Raw genomic sequence first — 15953 nt, forward strand, 5'->3', positions numbered from 1 at the left:
CTCCCCAGGTGAGCCATCTACAGCTGACCAAGTAGATGACAGACACTGCTCCATCATTCACTGTGCAAGATCGACTCACATGCTAGCATGTTATCATGACTATTAAAAATACAGTCCAAACGGAATAGATTCTATAATTGTCCTATAACATATGCTCTGTCTATTCAAAACCCCATAGAATTATATCTTGACAGTTCTGACAAAGTCTAGGGGAATCTTATGAATATTTGTAATTAGCACATAGTAAGAATTTCCCAAAAATGAAATGTAGGTCCCTGATTGGGGGAAGACGTGGAATGTGAGATCTTGCCTCAGCTGTTTTTTTCTTTTTTAGGTACAGTATATTGACACTTCAGTACCTTTTGTGAAGCAAGGTTTCAGATGGGGCTGTGGGGCAGACGAGGTGGCCGAGTGGTTAAGGCGATGGACTGCTAATCCATTGTGCTCTGCACGCGTGGGTTCGAATCCCACCTTCGTCGGAAAGCCATCAGAGTCTCTTTTGATGGCCAGCATTTCTTGTAGTATAATTACACTCTCTTTCAAGACAGAGCCAGGATCCGCTAGATGGGATCATCTGACTGTTCCATTTTAACAAATATGTCAAATAAAGTGAAGTATTTTGTGCGTAATAGAAATTAGATCTTTCATGGAGTTTCCAGAGGATTGCCTTTCACTCACTCCTGGCTTATTAACCAGTTTGGATAAATAGATTGATAAGAAAGCAGCTCTTACTCCTAAAGTTTAGGCCGTCTCAAATGAATGACTGTTAACATATGTCTGCCCCACAGAGACAGATCACTTCTAATAAGTGGGTTCTCTATATGTCACTGATTGCAGACATACTAACTAGAGCTATCGGTATGGTCTTGAATGCGAAAACTCTTATTTTCTCATATGAAAATGTAGTTTTTCATACTTCCAAAAAAAGTGCCTTAAGCATGGTCTTCAATGTGTGCGCGCACGTGGACATTCATATGCAACTACGTTTCCATACAGAGTCTCAAAATCATAGATATATTCATACCTCAGTAAGAATACATGTTGCAATTTACATCCTGCGTGCAGACTGGCCTTGTAGCTCAGTGGCAGAGCACTGGTCTTGTAAACCAGGGGTCATGAGTTCAAGCCTCATCAGGGCCTTTTTACATGAGTCTTTCTGTATGTTGTTTTCAAGTCATTCTTCCCTGGAGTCACACCTTGCTTTAGGATTGCTTATTTCCAAGCTTCCCTTTCCTGCTTTCATATTATCAAGAAAATATCATGAAGATCATTGAATTATAAATTATTGCCTCACCCCTTCCGATCGCCTGACGAACGCCTGACAAACGCCATTCTCACCCTGGCGGGCAAGCCCTGCCAGGCAAAGCCAAATAAGCCATGCATATTTACAGTTCCTTTGAAAGGCAGAGCGAGGACTAGGACCTCTGTTCCGACTGAATCTGCATCCACAGAAAGGATGTTATAAGGCCCTACAAATTTCACCAAGGAGATGTGAAAGTCTTCCCCCATAAAATACTTTTTTTCCCAGATACCCCGGCTCTTAGGCAAATGAGGTTACTCCTCAAAACCCCACCCCCACTCACCATAAATATCCTTCTCTCCTGCTGTCCATTCAAATGATACAAGGTATCTTGTACATAGAGAGAAAGGGAGAATAGGCAGACTTGCTTCAAAGATTTGGTGACTTTGGATGGGTGGGTTGAATGAAGAAGTGAACCTGGTTTCTGGAAAAGGAGTATCGAGATGAAGATGAGGAAAAGTGAACATGGACCACATTCATAGGTTAGAGAAATAGATTTAATAGGTTGAATGGTTTTGAAAAGTGAACTTCGAGCAGTAATTGTTGGTTTTTAAACTGCACAGAAATTAAAAATGAATGTGGGATTGGAGGCACACTCTGAACAGAAAAGCACCATAAGCTGCTATGGTGCAACTCAAGATGGTGAATAGAACCTTTAATATGATGATGCTCTTCTTTTGCTAGTTTTTTCGAGTCACCTTTTATTGTAAGTAGCTGATACAGCATTTTTTGCAGCTCTTCAGTTTATGGTTATCATGTGAGAACACAGTTTTCATCATATTTATTATTCTACAAATGTATTTTTAAATGCACTGATGTGGTGTTTGCATGAAATGCAAGATGGCACATCATGGAATGTTTAAACTGAGCATCGCGGAGGATATGTGATATTTGGCACCCAGAGGAGTAGGACACGTAGATCCTATAAGAAGTAAAGACTCTCTAGCAAGGGCCGTCCATACTCTGAGTTTAAACTTTACTTTTTGTGAAATGGTTTATGAAAAACAACACGGCTGCTCCAGGTGAGGCTCGAACTCACAACCTCGGCATGGCTCAGTGCAAGTACTGCTGTATAAGTACCGCGCGCTAACCGATTGCGCCACTGGAGCTCTCTCTTTTCACATCTCCCCAGGTGAGCCATCTACAGCTGACCAAGTAGATGACAGACACTGCTCCATCATTCACTGTGCAAGATCGACTCACATGCTAGCATGTTATCATGACTATTAAAAATACAGTCCAAACGGAATAGATTCTATAATTGTCCTATAACATATGCTCTGTCTATTCAAAACCCCATAGAATTATATCTTGACAGTTCTGACAAAGTCTAGGGGAATCTTATGAATATTTGTAATTAGCACATAGTAAGAATTTCCCAAAAATGAAATGTAGGTCCCTGATTGGGGGAAGACGTGGAATGTGAGATCTTGCCTCAGCTGTTTTTTTCTTTTTTAGGTACAGTATATTGACACTTCAGTACCTTTTGTGAAGCAAGGTTTCAGATGGGGCTGTGGGGCAGACGAGGTGGCCGAGTGGTTAAGGCGATGGACTGCTAATCCATTGTGCTCTGCACGCGTGGGTTCGAATCCCACCTTCGTCGGAAAGCCATCAGAGTCTCTTTTGATGGCCAGCATTTCTTGTAGTATAATTACACTCTCTTTCAAGACAGAGCCAGGATCCGCTAGATGGGATCATCTGACTGTTCCATTTTAACAAATATGTCAAATAAAGTGAAGTATTTTGTGCGTAATAGAAATTAGATCTTTCATGGAGTTTCCAGAGGATTGCCTTTCACTCACTCCTGGCTTATTAACCAGTTTGGATAAATAGATTGATAAGAAAGCAGCTCTTACTCCTAAAGTTTAGGCCGTCTCAAATGAATGACTGTTAACATATGTCTGCCCCACAGAGACAGATCACTTCTAATAAGTGGGTTCTCTATATGTCACTGATTGTAGACATACTAACTAGAGCTATCGGTATGGTCTTGAATGCGAAAAACTCTTATTTTCTCATATGAAAATGTAGTTTTTCATACTTCCAAAAAAAGTGCCTTAAGCATGGTCTTCAATGTGTGCGCGCATGTGGACATTCATATGCAACTACGTTTCCATACAGAGTCTCAAAATCATAGATATATTCATACCTCAGTAAGAATACATGTTGCAATTTACATCCTGCGTGCAGACTGGCCTTGTAGCTCAGTGGCAGAGCACTGGTCTTGTAAACCAGGGGTCATGAGTTCAAGCCTCATCAGGGCCTTTTTACATGAGTCTTTCTGTATGTTGTTTTCAAGTCATTCTTCCCTGGAGTCACACCTTGCTTTAGGATTGCTTATTGCCAAGCTTCCCTTTCCTGCTTTCATATTATCAAGAAAATATCATGAAGATCATTGAATTATAAATTATTGCCTCACCCCTTCCGATCGCCTGACGAACGCCTGACAAACGCCATTCTCACCCTGGCGGGCAAGCCCTGCCGGGCAAAGCCAAATAAGCCATGCATATTTACAGTTCCTTTGAAAGGCAGAGCGAGGACTAGGACCTCTGTTCCGACTGAATCTGCATCCACAGAAAGGATGTTATAAGGCCCTACAAATTTCACCAAGGAGATGTGAAAGTCTTCCCCCATAAAATACTTTTTTTCCCAGATACCCCGGCTCTTAGGCAAATGAGGTTACTCCTCAAAACCCCACCCCCACTCACCATAAATATCCTTCTCTCCTGCTGTCCATTCAAATGATACAAGGTATCTTGTACATAGAGAGAAAGGGAGAATAGGCAGACTTGCTTCAAAGATTTGGTGACTTTGGATGGGTGGGTTGAATGAAGAAGTGAACCTGGTTTCTGGAAAAGGAGTATCGAGATGAAGATGAGGAAAAGTGAACATGGACCACATTCATAGGTTAGAGAAATAGATTTAATAGGTTGAATGGTTTTGAAAAGTGAACTTCGAGCAGTAATTGTTGGTTTTTAAACTGCACAGAAATTAAAAATGAATGTGGGATTGGAGGCACACTCTGAACAGAAAAGCACCATAAGCTGCTATGGTGCAACTCAAGATGGTGAATAGAACCTTTAATATGATGATGCTCTTCTTTTGCTAGTTTTTTCGAGTCACCTTTTATTGTAAGTAGCTGATACAGCATTTTTTGCAGCTCTTCAGTTTATGGTTATCATGTGAGAACACAGTTTTCATCATATTTATTATTCTACAAATGTATTTTTAAATGCACTGATGTGGTGTTTGCATGAAATGCAAGATGGCACATCATGGAATGTTTAAACTGAGCATCGCGGAGGATATGTGATATTTGGCACCCAGAGGAGTAGGACACGTAGATCCTATAAGAAGTAAAGACTCTCTAGCAAGGGCCGTCCATACTCTGAGTTTAAACTTTACTTTTGTGAAATGGTTTATGAAAAACAACACGGCTGCTCCAGGTGAGGCTCGAACTCACAACCTCGGCATGGCTCAGTACAAGTACTGCTGTATAAGTACCGCGCGCTAACCGATTGCGCCACTGGAGCTCTCTCTTTTCACATCTCCCCAGGTGAGCCATCTACAGCTGACCAAGTAGATGACAGACACTGCTCCATCATTCACTGTGCAAGATCGACTCACATGCTAGCATGTTATCATGACTATTAAAAATACAGTCCAAACGGAATAGATTCTATAATTGTCCTATAACATATGCTCTGTCTATTCAAAACCCCATAGAATTATATCTTGACAGTTCTGACAAAGTCTAGGGGAATCTTATGAATATTTGTAATTAGCACATAGTAAGAATTTCCCAAAAATTAAATGTAGGTCCCTGATTGGGGGAAGACGTGGAATGTGAGATCTTGCCTCAGCTGTTTTTTTCTTTTTTAGGTACAGTATATTGACACTTCAGTACCTTTTGTGAAGCAAGGTTTCAGATGGGGCTGTGGGGCAGACGAGGTGGCCGAGTGGTTAAGGCGATGGACTGCTAATCCATTGTGCTCTGCACGCGTGGGTTCGAATCCCACCTTCGTCGGAAAGCCATCAGAGTCTCTTTTGATGGCCAGCATTTCTTGTAGTATAATTACACTCTCTTTCAAGACAGAGCCAGGATCCGCTAGATGGGATCATCTGACTGTTCCATTTTAACAAATATGTCAAATAAAGTGAAGTATTTTGTGCGTAATAGAAATTAGATCTTTCATGGAGTTTCCAGAGGATTGCCTTTCACTCACTCCTGGCTTATTAACCAGTTTGGATAAATAGATTGATAAGAAAGCAGCTCTTACTCCTAAAGTTTAGGCCGTCTCAAATGAATGACTGTTAACATATGTCTGCCCCACAGAGACAGATCACTTCTAATAAGTGGGTTCTCTATATGTCACTGATTGCAGACATACTAACTAGAGCTATCGGTATGGTCTTGAATGCGAAAACTCTTATTTTCTCATATGAAAATGTAGTTTTTCATACTTCCAAAAAAAGTGCCTTAAGCATGGTCTTCAATGTGTGCGCGCACGTGGACATTCATATGCAACTACGTTTCCATACAGAGTCTCAAAATCATAGATATATTCATACCTCAGTAAGAATACATGTTGCAATTTACATCCTGCGTGCAGACTGGCCTTGTAGCTCAGTGGCAGAGCACTGGTCTTGTAAACCAGGGGTCATGAGTTCAAGCCTCATCAGGGCCTTTTTACATGAGTCTTTCTGTATGTTGTTTTCAAGTCATTCTTCCCTGGAGTCACACCTTGCTTTAGGATTGCTTATTGCCAAGCTTCCCTTTCCTGCTCTCATATTATCAAGAAAATATCATGAAGATCATTGAATTATACATTATTGCCTCACCCCTTCCGATCGCCTGACGAACGCCTGACAAACGCCATTCTCACCCTGCCGGGCAAGCCCTGCCGGGCAAAGCCAAATAAGCCATGCATATTTACAGTTCCTTTGAAAGGCAGAGCGAGGACTAGGACCTCTGTTCCGACTGAATCTGCATCCACAGAAAGGATGTTATAAGGCCCTACAAATTTCACCAAGGAGATGTGAAAGTCTTCCCCCATAAAATACTTTTTTTCCCAGATACCCCGGCTCTTAGGCAAATGAGGTTACTCCTCAAAACCCCACCCCCACTCACCATAAATATCCTTCTCTCCTGCTGTCCATTCAAATGATACAAGGTATCTTGTACATAGAGAGAAAGGGAGAATAGGCAGACTTGCTTCAAAGATTTGGTGACCTTGGATGGGTGGGTTGAATGAAGAAGTGAACCTGGTTTCTGGGAGAGGAGTATCGAGATGAAGATGAGGAAAAGTGAACATGGACCACATTCATAGGTTAGAGAAATACATTTAATAGGTTGAATGGTTTTGAAAAGTGAACTTCGAGCAGTAATTGTTGGTTTTTAAACTGCACAGAAATTAAAAATGAATGTGGGATTGGAGGCACACTCTGAACAGAAAAGCACCATAAGCTGCTATGGTGCAACTCAAGATGGTGAATAGAACCTTTAATATGATGATGCTCTTCTTTTGCTAGTTTTTTCGAGTCACCTTTTATTGTAAGTAGCTGATACAGCATTTTTTGCAGCTCTTCAGTTTATGGTTATCATGTGAGAACACAGTTTTCATCATATTTATTATTCTACAAATGTATTTTTAAATGCACTGATGTGGTGTTTGCATGAAATGCAAGATGGCACATCATGGAATGTTTAAACTGAGCATCGCGGAGGATATGTGATATTTGGCACCCAGAGGAGTAGGACACGTAGATCCTATAAGAAGTAAAGACTCTCTAGCAAGGGCCGTCCATACTCTGAGTTTAAACTTTACTTTTTGTGAAATGGTTTATGAAAAACAACACGGCTGCTCCAGGTGAGGCTCGAACTCACAACCTCGGCATGGCTCAGTGCAAGTACTGCTGTATAAGTACCGCGCGCTAACCGATTGCGCCACTGGAGCTCTCTCTTTTCACATCTCCCCAGGTGAGCCATCTACAGCTGACCAAGTAGATGACAGACACTGCTCCATCATTCACTGTGCAAGATCGACTCACATGCTAGCATGTTATCATGACTATTAAAAATACAGTCCAAACGGAATAGATTCTATAATTGTCCTATAACATATGCTCTGTCTATTCAAAACCCCATAGAATTATATCTTGACAGTTCTGACAAAGTCTAGGGGAATCTTATGAATATTTGTAATTAGCACATAGTAAGAATTTCCCAAAAATGAAATGTAGGTCCCTGATTGGGGGAAGACGTGGAATGTGAGATCTTGCCTCAGCTGTTTTTTTCTTTTTTAGGTACAGTATATTGACACTTCAGTACCTTTTGTGAAGCAAGGTTTCAGATGGGGCTGTGGGGCAGACGAGGTGGCCGAGTGGTTAAGGCGATGGACTGCTAATCCATTGTGCTCTGCACGCGTGGGTTCGAATCCCACCTTCGTCGGAAAGCCATCAGAGTCTCTTTTGATGGCCAGCATTTCTTGTAGTATAATTACACTCTCTTTCAAGACAGAGCCAGGATCCGCTAGATGGGATCATCTGACTGTTCCATTTTAACAAATATGTCAAATAAAGTGAAGTATTTTGTGCGTAATAGAAATTAGATCTTTCATGGAGTTTCCAGAGGATTGCCTTTCACTCACTCCTGGCTTATTAACCAGTTTGGATAAATAGATTGATAAGAAAGCAGCTCTTACTCCTAAAGTTTAGGCCGTCTCAAATGAATGACTGTTAACATATGTCTGCCCCACAGAGACAGATCACTTCTAATAAGTGGGTTCTCTATATGTCACTGATTGTAGACATACTAACTAGAGCTATCGGTATGGTCTTGAATGCGAAAAACTCTTATTTTCTCATATGAAAATGTAGTTTTTCATACTTCCAAAAAAAGTGCCTTAAGCATGGTCTTCAATGTGTGCGCGCATGTGGACATTCATATGCAACTACGTTTCCATACAGAGTCTCAAAATCATAGATATATTCATACCTCAGTAAGAATACATGTTGCAATTTACATCCTGCGTGCAGACTGGCCTTGTAGCTCAGTGGCAGAGCACTGGTCTTGTAAACCAGGGGTCATGAGTTCAAGCCTCATCAGGGCCTTTTTACATGAGTCTTTCTGTATGTTGTTTTCAAGTCATTCTTCCCTGGAGTCACACCTTGCTTTAGGATTGCTTATTGCCAAGCTTCCCTTTCCTGCTTTCATATTATCAAGAAAATATCATGAAGATCATTGAATTATAAATTATTGCCTCACCCCTTCCGATCGCCTGACGAACGCCTGACAAACGCCATTCTCACCCTGGCGGGCAAGCCCTGCCGGGCAAAGCCAAATAAGCCATGCATATTTACAGTTCCTTTGAAAGGCAGAGCGAGGACTAGGACCTCTGTTCCGACTGAATCTGCATCCACAGAAAGGATGTTATAAGGCCCTACAAATTTCACCAAGGAGATGTGAAAGTCTTCCCCCATAAAATACTTTTTTTCCCAGATACCCCGGCTCTTAGGCAAATGAGGTTACTCCTCAAAACCCCACCCCCACTCACCATAAATATCCTTCTCTCCTGCTGTCCATTCAAATGATACAAGGTATCTTGTACATAGAGAGAAAGGGAGAATAGGCAGACTTGCTTCAAAGATTTGGTGACTTTGGATGGGTGGGTTGAATGAAGAAGTGAACCTGGTTTCTGGAAAAGGAGTATCGAGATGAAGATGAGGAAAAGTGAACATGGACCACATTCATAGGTTAGAGAAATAGATTTAATAGGTTGAATGGTTTTGAAAAGTGAACTTCGAGCAGTAATTGTTGGTTTTTAAACTGCACAGAAATTAAAAATGAATGTGGGATTGGAGGCACACTCTGAACAGAAAAGCACCATAAGCTGCTATGGTGCAACTCAAGATGGTGAATAGAACCTTTAATATGATGATGCTCTTCTTTTGCTAGTTTTTTCGAGTCACCTTTTATTGTAAGTAGCTGATACAGCATTTTTTGCAGCTCTTCAGTTTATGGTTATCATGTGAGAACACAGTTTTCATCATATTTATTATTCTACAAATGTATTTTTAAATGCACTGATGTGGTGTTTGCATGAAATGCAAGATGGCACATCATGGAATGTTTAAACTGAGCATCGCGGAGGATATGTGATATTTGGCACCCAGAGGAGTAGGACACGTAGATCCTATAAGAAGTAAAGACTCTCTAGCAAGGGCCGTCCATACTCTGAGTTTAAACTTTACTTTTTGTGAAATGGTTTATGAAAAACAACACGGCTGCTCCAGGTGAGGCTCGAACTCACAACCTCGGCATGGCTCAGTGCAAGTACTGCTGTATAAGTACCGCGCGCTAACCGATTGCGCCACTGGAGCTCTCTCTTTTCACATCTCCCCAGGTGAGCCATCTACAGCTGACCAAGTAGATGACAGACACTGCTCCATCATTCACTGTGCAAGATCGACTCACATGCTAGCATGTTATCATGACTATTAAAAATACAGTCCAAACGGAATAGATTCTATAATTGTCCTATAACATATGCTCTGTCTATTCAAAACCCCATAGAATTATATCTTGACAGTTCTGACAAAGTCTAGGGGAATCTTATGAATATTTGTAATTAGCACATAGTAAGAATTTCCCAAAAATGAAATGTAGGTCCCTGATTGGGGGAAGACGTGGAATGTGAGATCTTGCCTCAGCTGTTTTTTTCTTTTTTAGGTACAGTATATTGACACTTCAGTACCTTTTGTGAAGCAAGGTTTCAGATGGGGCTGTGGGGCAGACGAGGTGGCCGAGTGGTTAAGGCGATGGACTGCTAATCCATTGTGCTCTGCACGCGTGGGTTCGAATCCCACCTTCGTCGGAAAGCCATCAGAGTCTCTTTTGATGGCCAGCATTTCTTGTAGTATAATTACACTCTCTTTCAAGACAGAGCCAGGATCCGCTAGATGGGATCATCTGACTGTTCCATTTTAACAAATATGTCAAATAAAGTGAAGTATTTTGTGCGTAATAGAAATTAGATCTTTCATGGAGTTTCCAGAGGATTGCCTTTCACTCACTCCTGGCTTATTAACCAGTTTGGATAAATAGATTGATAAGAAAGCAGCTCTTACTCCTAAAGTTTAGGCCGTCTCAAATGAATGACTGTTAACATATGTCTGCCCCACAGAGACAGATCACTTCTAATAAGTGGGTTCTCTATATGTCACTGATTGTAGACATACTAACTAGAGCTATCGGTATGGTCTTGAATGCGAAAAACTCTTATTTTCTCATATGAAAATGTAGTTTTTCATACTTCCAAAAAAAGTGCCTTAAGCATGGTCTTCAATGTGTGCGCGCATGTGGACATTCATATGCAACTACGTTTCCATACAGAGTCTCAAAATCATAGATATATTCATACCTCAGTAAGAATACATGTTGCAATTTACATCCTGCGTGCAGACTGGCCTTGTAGCTCAGTGGCAGAGCACTGGTCTTGTAAACCAGGGGTCATGAGTTCAAGCCTCATCAGGGCCTTTTTACATGAGTCTTTCTGTATGTTGTTTTCAAGTCATTCTTCCCTGGAGTCACACCTTGCTTTAGGATTGCTTATTGCCAAGCTTCCCTTTCCTGCTTTCATATTATCAAGAAAATATCATGAAGATCATTGAATTATAAATTATTGCCTCACCCCTTCCGATCGCCTGACGAACGCCTGACAAACGCCATTCTCACCCTGCCGGGCAAGCCCTGCCGGGCAAAGCCAAATAAGCCATGCATATTTACAGTTCCTTTGAAAGGCAGAGCGAGGACTAGGACCTCTGTTCCGACTGAATCTGCATCCACAGAAAGGATGTTATAAGGCCCTACAAATTTCACCAAGGAGATGTGAAAGTCTTCCCCCATAAAATACTTTTTTTCCCAGATACCCCGGCTCTTAGGCAAATGAGGTTACTCCTCAAAACCCCACCCCCACTCACCATAAATATCCTTCTCTCCTGCTGTCCATTCAAATGATACAAGGTATCTTGTACATAGAGAGAAAGGGAGAATAGGCAGACTTGCTTCAAAGATTTGGTGACTTTGGATGGGTGGGTTGAATGAAGAAGTAAACCTGGTTTCTGGAAAAGGAGTATCGAGATGAAGATGAGGAAAAGTGAACATGGACCACATTCATAGGTTAGAGAAATAGATTTAATAGGTTGAATGGTTTTGAAAAGTGAACTTCGAGCAGTAATTGTTGGTTTTTAAACTGCACAGAAATTAAAAATGAATGTGGGATTGGAGGCACACTCTGAACAGAAAAGCACCATAAGCTGCTATGGTGCAACTCAAGATGGTGAATAGAACCTTTAATATGATGATGCTCTTCTTTTGCTAGTTTTTTCGAGTCACCTTTTATTGTAAGTAGCTGATACAGCATTTTTTGCAGCTCTTCAGTTTATGGTTATCATGTGAGAACACAGTTTTCATCATATTTATTATTCTACAAATGTATTTTTAAATGCACTGATGTGGTGTTTGCATGAAATGCAAGATGGCACATCATGGAATGTTTAAACTGAGCATCGCGGAGGATATGTGATATTTGGCACCCAGAGGAGTAGGACACGTAGATCCTATAAGAAGTAAAGACTCTCTAGCAAGGGCCGTCCATACTCTGAGTTTAAACTTTACTTTTTGTGAAATGGTTTATGAAAAACAACACGGCTGCTCCAGGTGAGGCTCGAACTCACAACCTCGGCATGGCTCAGTACAAGTACTGCTGTATAAGTACCGCGCGCTAACCGATTGCGCCACTGGAGCTCTCTCTTTTCACATCTCCCCAGGTGAGCCATCTACAGCTGACCAAGTAGATGACAGACACTGCTCCATCATTCACTGTGCAAGATCGACTCACATGCTAGCATGTTATCATGACTATTAAAAATACAGTCCAAACGGAATAGATTCTATAATTGTCCTATAACATATGCTCTGTCTATTCAAAACCCCATAGAATTATATCTTGACAGTTCTGACAAAGTCTAGGGGAATCTTATGAATATTTGTAATTAGCACATAGTAAGAATTTCCCAAAAATTAAATGTAGGTCCCTGATTGGGGGAAGACGTGGAATGTGAGATCTTGCCTCAGCTGTTTTTTTCTTTTTTAGGTACAGTATATTGACACTTCAGTACCTTTTGTGAAGCAAGGTTTCAGATGGGGCTGTGGGGCAGACGAGGTGGCCGAGTGGTTAAGGCGATGGACTGCTAATCCATTGTGCTCTGCACGCGTGGGTTCGAATCCCACCTTCGTCGGAAAGCCATCAGAGTCTCTTTTGATGGCCAGCATTTCTTGTAGTATAATTACACTCTCTTTCAAGACAGAGCCAGGATCCGCTAGATGGGATCATCTGACTGTTCCATTTTAACAAATATGTCAAATAAAGTGAAGTATTTTGTGCGTAATAGAAATTAGATCTTTCATGGAGTTTCCAGAGGATTGCCTTTCACTCACTCCTGGCTTATTAACCAGTTTGGATAAATAGATTGATAAGAAAGCAGCTCTTACTCCTAAAGTTTAGGCCGTCTCAAATGAATGACTGTTAACATATGTCTGCCCCACAGAGACAGATCACTTCTAATAAGTGGGTTCTCTATATGTCACTGATTGCAGACATACTAACTAGAGCTATCGGTATGGTCTTGAATGCGAAAACTCTTATTTTCTCATATGAAAATGTAGTTTTTCATACTTCCAAAAAAAGTGCCTTAAGCATGGTCTTCAATGTGTGCGCGCACGTGGACATTCATATGCAACTACGTTTCCATACAGAGTCTCAAAATCATAGATATATTCATACCTCAGTAAGAATACATGTTGCAATTTACATCCTGCGTGCAGACTGGCCTTGTAGCTCAGTGGCAGAGCACTGGTCTTGTAAACCAGGGGTCATGAGTTCAAGCCTCATCAGGGCCTTTTTACATGAGTCTTTCTGTATGTTGTTTTCAAGTCATTCTTCCCTGGAGTCACACCTTGCTTTAGGATTGCTTATTGCCAAGCTTCCCTTTCCTGCTTTCATATTATCAAGAAAATATCATGAAGATCATTGAATTATAAATTATTGCCTCACCCCTTCCGATCGCCTGACGAACGCCTGACAAACGCCATTCTCACCCTGCCGGGCAAGCCCTGCCGGGCAAAGCCAAATAAGCCATGCATATTTACAGTTCCTTTGAAAGGCAGAGCGAGGACTAGGACCTCTGTTCCGACTGAATCTGCATCCACAGAAAGGATGTTATAAGGCCCTACAAATTTCACCAAGGAGATGTGAAAGTCTTCCCCCATAAAATACTTTTTTTCCCAGATACCCCGGCTCTTAGGCAAATGAGGTTACTCCTCAAAACCCCACCCCCACTCACCATAAATATCCTTCTCTCCTGCTGTCCATTCAAATGATACAAGGTATCTTGTACATAGAGAGAAAGGGAGAATAGGCAGACTTGCTTCAAAGATTTGGTGACCTTGGATGGGTGGGTTGAATGAAGAAGTGAACCTGGTTTCTGGGAGAGGAGTATCGAGATGAAGATGAGGAAAAGTGAACATGGACCACATTCATAGGTTAGAGAAATACATTTAATAGGTTGAATGGTTTTGAAAAGTGAACTTCGAGCAGTAATTGTTGGTTTTTAAACTGCACAGAAATTAAAAATGAATGTGGGATTGGAGGCACACTCTGAACAGAAAAGCACCATAAGCTGCTATGGTGCAACTCAAGATGGTGAATAGAACCTTTAATATGATGATGCTCTTCTTTTGCTAGTTTTTTCGAGTCACCTTTTATTGTAAGTAGCTGATACAGCATTTTTTGCAGCTCTTCAGTTTATGGTTATCATGTGAGAACACAGTTTTCATCATATTTATTATTCTACAAATGTATTTTTAAATGCACTGATGTGGTGTTTGCATGAAATGCAAGATGGCACATCATGGAATGTTTAAACTGAGCATCGCGGAGGATATGTGATATTTGGCACCCAGAGGAGTAGGACACGTAGATCCTATAAGAAGTAAAGACTCTCTAGCAAGGGCCGTCCATACTCTGAGTTTAAACTTTACTTTTTGTGAAATGGTTTATGAAAAACAACACGGCTGCTCCAGGTGAGGCTCGAACTCACAACCTCGGCATGGCTCAGTGCAAGTACTGCTGTATAAGTACCGCGCGCTAACCGATTGCGCCACTGGAGCTCTCTCTTTTCACATCTCCCCAGGTGAGCCATCTACAGCTGACCAAGTAGATGACAGACACTGCTCCATCATTCACTGTGCAAGATCGACTCACATGCTAGCATGTTATCATGACTATTAAAAATACAGTCCAAACGGAATAGATTCTATAATTGTCCTATAACATATGCTCTGTCTATTCAAAACCCCATAGAATTATATCTTGACAGTTCTGACAAAGTCTAGGGGAATCTTATGAATATTTGTAATTAGCACATAGTAAGAATTTCCCAAAAATGAAATGTAGGTCCCTGATTGGGGGAAGACGTGGAATGTGAGATCTTGCCTCAGCTGTTTTTTTCTTTTTTAGGTACAGTATATTGACACTTCAGTACCTTTTGTGAAGCAAGGTTTCAGATGGGGCTGTGGGGCAGACGAGGTGGCCGAGTGGTTAAGGCGATGGACTGCTAATCCATTGCGCTCTGCACGCGTGGGTTCGAATCCCACCTTCGTCGGAAAGCCATCAGAGTCTCTTTTGATGGCCAGCATTTCTTGTAGTATAATTACACTCTCTTTCAAGACAGAGCCAGGATCCGCTAGATGGGATCATCTGACTGTTCCATTTTAACAAATATGTCAAATAAAGTGAAGTATTTTGTGCGTAATAGAAATTAGATCTTTCATGGAGTTTCCAGAGGATTGCCTTTCACTCACTCCTGGCTTATTAACCAGTTTGGATAAATAGATTGATAAGAAAGCAGCTCTTACTCCTAAAGTTTAGGCCGTCTCAAATGAATGACTGTTAACATATGTCTGCCCCACAGAGACAGATCACTTCTAATAAGTGGGTTCTCTATATGTCACTGATTGTAGACATACTAACTAGAGCTATCGGTATGGTCTTGAATGCGAAAAACTCTTATTTTCTCATATGAAAATGTAGTTTTTCATACTTCCAAAAAAAGTGCCTTAAGCATGGTCTTCAATGTGTGCGCGCATGTGGACATTCATATGCAACTACGTTTCCATACAGAGTCTCAAAATCATAGATATATTCATACCTCAGTAAGAATACATGTTGCAATTTACATCCTGCGTGCAGACTGGCCTTGTAGCTCAGTGGCAGAGCACTGGTCTTGTAAACCAGGGGTCATGAGTTCAAGCCTCATCAGGGCCTTTTTACATGAGTCTTTCTGTATGTTGTTTTCAAGTCATTCTTCCCTGGAGTCACACCTTGCTTTAGGATTGCTTATTGCCAAGCTTCCCTTTCCTGCTTTCATATTATCAAGAAAATATCATGAAGATCATTGAATTATAAATTATTGCCTCACCCCTTCCGATCGCCTGACGAACGCCTGACAAACGCCATTCTCACCCTGGCGGGCAAGCCCTGCCGGGCAAAGCCAAATAAGCCATGCATATTTACAGTTCCTTTGAAAGGCA

General features: G+C 41.3%; 20 non-coding genes across 20 annotated transcripts; 14 read left to right on the top strand and 6 right to left on the bottom strand.

Moving 5' to 3' along the window:
- Nucleotides 1-397: 397 nt before the first annotated feature.
- Nucleotides 398-479, top strand: TRNAS-GCU (transfer RNA serine (anticodon GCU)). Its single transcript has one exon. It is a non-coding gene; the product is annotated as a tRNA-Ser (tRNA).
- A 589-nt stretch (nt 480-1068) lies between these two features.
- TRNAT-UGU (transfer RNA threonine (anticodon UGU)) lies at nt 1069-1140 on the top strand. The gene has a single exon. It is a non-coding gene; the product is annotated as a tRNA-Thr (tRNA).
- Nucleotides 1141-2314: 1174 nt separating this feature from the next.
- Nucleotides 2315-2409, bottom strand: TRNAI-UAU (transfer RNA isoleucine (anticodon UAU)). Its single transcript has 2 exons — nt 2372-2409; nt 2315-2350 (listed from the first exon to the last, which is right to left on the bottom strand). It is a non-coding gene; the product is annotated as a tRNA-Ile (tRNA).
- Nucleotides 2410-2821: 412 nt separating this feature from the next.
- Nucleotides 2822-2903, top strand: TRNAS-GCU (transfer RNA serine (anticodon GCU)). Its single transcript has one exon. It is a non-coding gene; the product is annotated as a tRNA-Ser (tRNA).
- Nucleotides 2904-3493: 590 nt separating this feature from the next.
- TRNAT-UGU (transfer RNA threonine (anticodon UGU)) lies at nt 3494-3565 on the top strand. The gene has a single exon. It is a non-coding gene; the product is annotated as a tRNA-Thr (tRNA).
- A 1173-nt stretch (nt 3566-4738) lies between these two features.
- TRNAI-UAU (transfer RNA isoleucine (anticodon UAU)) lies at nt 4739-4833 on the bottom strand. Its single transcript has 2 exons — nt 4796-4833; nt 4739-4774 (listed from the first exon to the last, which is right to left on the bottom strand). It is a non-coding gene; the product is annotated as a tRNA-Ile (tRNA).
- Nucleotides 4834-5245: 412 nt separating this feature from the next.
- TRNAS-GCU (transfer RNA serine (anticodon GCU)) lies at nt 5246-5327 on the top strand. Its single transcript has one exon. It is a non-coding gene; the product is annotated as a tRNA-Ser (tRNA).
- Nucleotides 5328-5916: 589 nt separating this feature from the next.
- On the top strand, nt 5917-5988 carry TRNAT-UGU (transfer RNA threonine (anticodon UGU)). Its single transcript has one exon. It is a non-coding gene; the product is annotated as a tRNA-Thr (tRNA).
- A 1174-nt stretch (nt 5989-7162) lies between these two features.
- TRNAI-UAU (transfer RNA isoleucine (anticodon UAU)) lies at nt 7163-7257 on the bottom strand. The gene is made up of 2 exons: nt 7220-7257; nt 7163-7198 (listed from the first exon to the last, which is right to left on the bottom strand). It is a non-coding gene; the product is annotated as a tRNA-Ile (tRNA).
- A 412-nt stretch (nt 7258-7669) lies between these two features.
- Nucleotides 7670-7751, top strand: TRNAS-GCU (transfer RNA serine (anticodon GCU)). The gene has a single exon. It is a non-coding gene; the product is annotated as a tRNA-Ser (tRNA).
- A 590-nt stretch (nt 7752-8341) lies between these two features.
- Nucleotides 8342-8413, top strand: TRNAT-UGU (transfer RNA threonine (anticodon UGU)). Its single transcript has one exon. It is a non-coding gene; the product is annotated as a tRNA-Thr (tRNA).
- A 1174-nt stretch (nt 8414-9587) lies between these two features.
- Nucleotides 9588-9682, bottom strand: TRNAI-UAU (transfer RNA isoleucine (anticodon UAU)). The gene is made up of 2 exons: nt 9645-9682; nt 9588-9623 (listed from the first exon to the last, which is right to left on the bottom strand). It is a non-coding gene; the product is annotated as a tRNA-Ile (tRNA).
- Nucleotides 9683-10094: 412 nt separating this feature from the next.
- On the top strand, nt 10095-10176 carry TRNAS-GCU (transfer RNA serine (anticodon GCU)). The gene has a single exon. It is a non-coding gene; the product is annotated as a tRNA-Ser (tRNA).
- Nucleotides 10177-10766: 590 nt separating this feature from the next.
- TRNAT-UGU (transfer RNA threonine (anticodon UGU)) lies at nt 10767-10838 on the top strand. Its single transcript has one exon. It is a non-coding gene; the product is annotated as a tRNA-Thr (tRNA).
- Nucleotides 10839-12012: 1174 nt separating this feature from the next.
- On the bottom strand, nt 12013-12107 carry TRNAI-UAU (transfer RNA isoleucine (anticodon UAU)). Its single transcript has 2 exons — nt 12070-12107; nt 12013-12048 (listed from the first exon to the last, which is right to left on the bottom strand). It is a non-coding gene; the product is annotated as a tRNA-Ile (tRNA).
- A 412-nt stretch (nt 12108-12519) lies between these two features.
- Nucleotides 12520-12601, top strand: TRNAS-GCU (transfer RNA serine (anticodon GCU)). Its single transcript has one exon. It is a non-coding gene; the product is annotated as a tRNA-Ser (tRNA).
- Nucleotides 12602-13190: 589 nt separating this feature from the next.
- Nucleotides 13191-13262, top strand: TRNAT-UGU (transfer RNA threonine (anticodon UGU)). Its single transcript has one exon. It is a non-coding gene; the product is annotated as a tRNA-Thr (tRNA).
- Nucleotides 13263-14436: 1174 nt separating this feature from the next.
- Nucleotides 14437-14531, bottom strand: TRNAI-UAU (transfer RNA isoleucine (anticodon UAU)). The gene is made up of 2 exons: nt 14494-14531; nt 14437-14472 (listed from the first exon to the last, which is right to left on the bottom strand). It is a non-coding gene; the product is annotated as a tRNA-Ile (tRNA).
- Nucleotides 14532-14943: 412 nt separating this feature from the next.
- On the top strand, nt 14944-15025 carry TRNAS-GCU (transfer RNA serine (anticodon GCU)). The gene has a single exon. It is a non-coding gene; the product is annotated as a tRNA-Ser (tRNA).
- A 590-nt stretch (nt 15026-15615) lies between these two features.
- On the top strand, nt 15616-15687 carry TRNAT-UGU (transfer RNA threonine (anticodon UGU)). The gene has a single exon. It is a non-coding gene; the product is annotated as a tRNA-Thr (tRNA).
- Nucleotides 15688-15953: the final 266 nt, after the last annotated feature.

The sequence above is a fragment of the Triturus cristatus genome, chromosome 12 (genome assembly GCF_964204655.1).
Source record: "Triturus cristatus chromosome 12, aTriCri1.1, whole genome shotgun sequence".
Classification (NCBI taxonomy): Eukaryota; Metazoa; Chordata; class Amphibia; order Caudata; family Salamandridae; genus Triturus; species Triturus cristatus.